Source organism: Puntigrus tetrazona, chromosome 7 (assembly GCF_018831695.1).
Source record: "Puntigrus tetrazona isolate hp1 chromosome 7, ASM1883169v1, whole genome shotgun sequence".
In the NCBI taxonomy this organism is placed as follows: Eukaryota; Metazoa; Chordata; class Actinopteri; order Cypriniformes; family Cyprinidae; genus Puntigrus; species Puntigrus tetrazona.
In genome coordinates, this window is record NC_056705.1 from 11,101,737 (window position 1) to 11,104,236 (window position 2,500).

The window sequence follows — 2,500 nt, forward strand, 5'->3', positions numbered from 1 at the left end:
CGCTGTTATTGTGGTGTGGTGGGGTTTGGCTCTCCCTCGGGGAACGGTTACCCTACTTACGGGTCACCGTTTACCTGTGTTGCTTTGACGATGTCACATATTTATTAACAGAAGAAGGAAACCCTGACGAGAAACGCTACAGGCAGCAAACGCGACCAATCGATAACGAAAATCCGTCGGTCAGCCCGCCGTAGATTTGAGAGACTAAGCTTCAGGGAAAAGTTTTAATTAAAAGCAATTCATTTTCGTGCATCGCCGCAATACATGAGTCAAGTAATAGACAAACTTCTATCTCAGTTTTAGATTGGGTTAAACTGCATTATTTTTCAGGCGGTAGATGATGATGAGAATAAAACCTGATTGAAAAAAGAAAAACCCGACAAAACACAAATTACGAATAGAGTGGATATGGCCTTTTAACAAAATAAATAAGCTGCGCGTTTAATTAAGTTAACATTTAGATATATCCCTGTGTTTTGTGTTTTGTGTGTGTGTGTGTGTGTGTGTGTGTGTGTGTGTGTGTGTGTGTGTGTGTGGTTTTATTGTTGTAGGGTTTATTGTGATGAAGATATAAATAAATAAACACACAAATAAAGAAAAAAATATTTTCTGAATATGTTTTGTATGAACACTTGTCATTAAATACTACAGTTTATGCACCTGTTGACTTTTGGGTAAAACGTACTTTCCTTTTATAACTCGTAGTCCGACTGCCAGGAAACATGTGGAAATATAAAACCAGTTTTGATGTTTGTCCTGTTAAAAGCACGCCCTATATAATACACGCCGAGTGAAGCCTCAAAAGTATAACTGAACAAAAGCTGTCAAGCGTTCACACGCCTCTGTATTTCTCCAAACATGCATGAAATAAACCGCTTACCTCTTAACTCGACGCGTCTAACGCCGTGTTTTGCCTTTAGGACGCATCAGGGTGCAAATAAACTGGAAACGGGTCAGATGAAATCCACGTTTCATGATACTCCCTGAGGAAACATATTAACCGTGATCTTTAACCAGTGGGAGGCAAACGCCGATGACCAAAAAAAAAAACTTTCCTATCAGTTTTTTTCTTCTTCCAAGCGGTGGCCCAGAAATCCTAATGCACCATTGTAAAGCATTGAAATCCCACGTCGTTTATTTCCGTGTCGCGGATGTATATACACTGAAGAGCATAATCATTTATATTTATTATTTATAAGAAATAGCACCTGACAGTCAAACAGAAATCCGCTCCAGCAATCTCTATAAAATGAACACGCAAAACGTTCCACTCTGTAATCGCAAACGACTGTGATTGGTCCATCTTGAAGAGCGATGAGAAAAGTATCGGGTATCAGGAGTTATCGGTGCCTCAGCAGTGGCTTGAATATTAATTTACATCGGAGTTGTGAGACTGACAAACGTTGCTATGCAGTGAACTGAAAATATACAGTAAATAGTTAAATGTAAAATATATATATATATTTAGTTCAATCGTACCTTGACCAATCACAGACAAGTTTCGGGCTGACTAAGCCACGCCCTTCTGAATTTATTCGTGAATAAAACGAAACATCAGTTGAATGGGAGACTTTTCGTTTCAGGTGTTTTTTCCTAATACAGGCAAATTATGATCATATTAATGATTATTCTGCCTTATCATGCACTCACAATCTTTTTTGTGTATATTTAAGGATGTTAACAACCGAAAGATTTGTTTTGAGCAGGTGTTTTATAGTTTGTTGTGCCGCCCCCTGGCGATAAATAAATATACTGCATTTTAAAAAAAACTCGTAATGAAATCTAGACGTGAGAGCAATTCTCTTGCCAAATTGAAGACAATTTAAGCTATAAAAGGGAAACAGTTGATTATATTGAAAAAACTATGAATATGCTGTAGGTTTGGGTGTCTGTCAAAAATATTGATTCATTTTATGGCTGTCAAAGTTAAAGTGTGCCCTTAAGACATTATTAAAGTACATAGATTTTTATTTTACATTTTTTCACATTCACTAAATGTAACTAATTATTTTATTATCCTTTCTGCTTGGAAATCAATGCATTAATTGCTACAATACATTAATGCATCAATTAAATTTTCTTATTATTTGTTCTTTTTTAAGTAATCTTCTATGTTACATTAATACAATCATAAAATTTTCTTATATTTGTTTTTTTTTTTAAACATTCATATATATATATATATATATATATATATATATATATATATATATATATATATATTTTTTTTTTTTTTTTTTTTTTTTTTTTTTATTTATTTTTTTTTATGTGAATTAATCTCATGTAATTATTACACTTTTACTTTTTTTACTTTGAAATTAGGTTTTAATTAAAAATAATAATATTATTTATTATTAAAATAATTAAAATTTATAATTAAAAATAGAATAATATTTAAACAAGTTTAGTAAAATGCTTTAAAATACCTTATGCTATTATTTTTTAAGACAATTTTTATACTTAATAATAATATTGCATTAAAAAGAAAAATGTTACACAG

At 32.2% G+C, this 2,500-nt stretch overlaps 1 protein-coding gene across 3 annotated transcripts in view; it reads right to left on the reverse strand.

Annotated features, from left to right (window-relative positions):
- Window positions 1–1,169, reverse strand: part of LOC122348712 (A-kinase anchor protein 13-like) — a 64,376-nt gene extending 63,207 nt beyond the window's left edge. For 2 of the 3 annotated variants that reach the window (XM_043244506.1, XM_043244503.1), the window contains exon 1: window positions 881–1,169. The gene's annotated coding sequence lies outside the window, so the exon portion shown is untranslated. The remainder of the gene's footprint in view (window positions 1–880) is intronic. The other variant, XM_043244507.1, reaches the window with a different exon arrangement.
- Window positions 1,170–2,500: the final 1,331 nt, after the last annotated feature.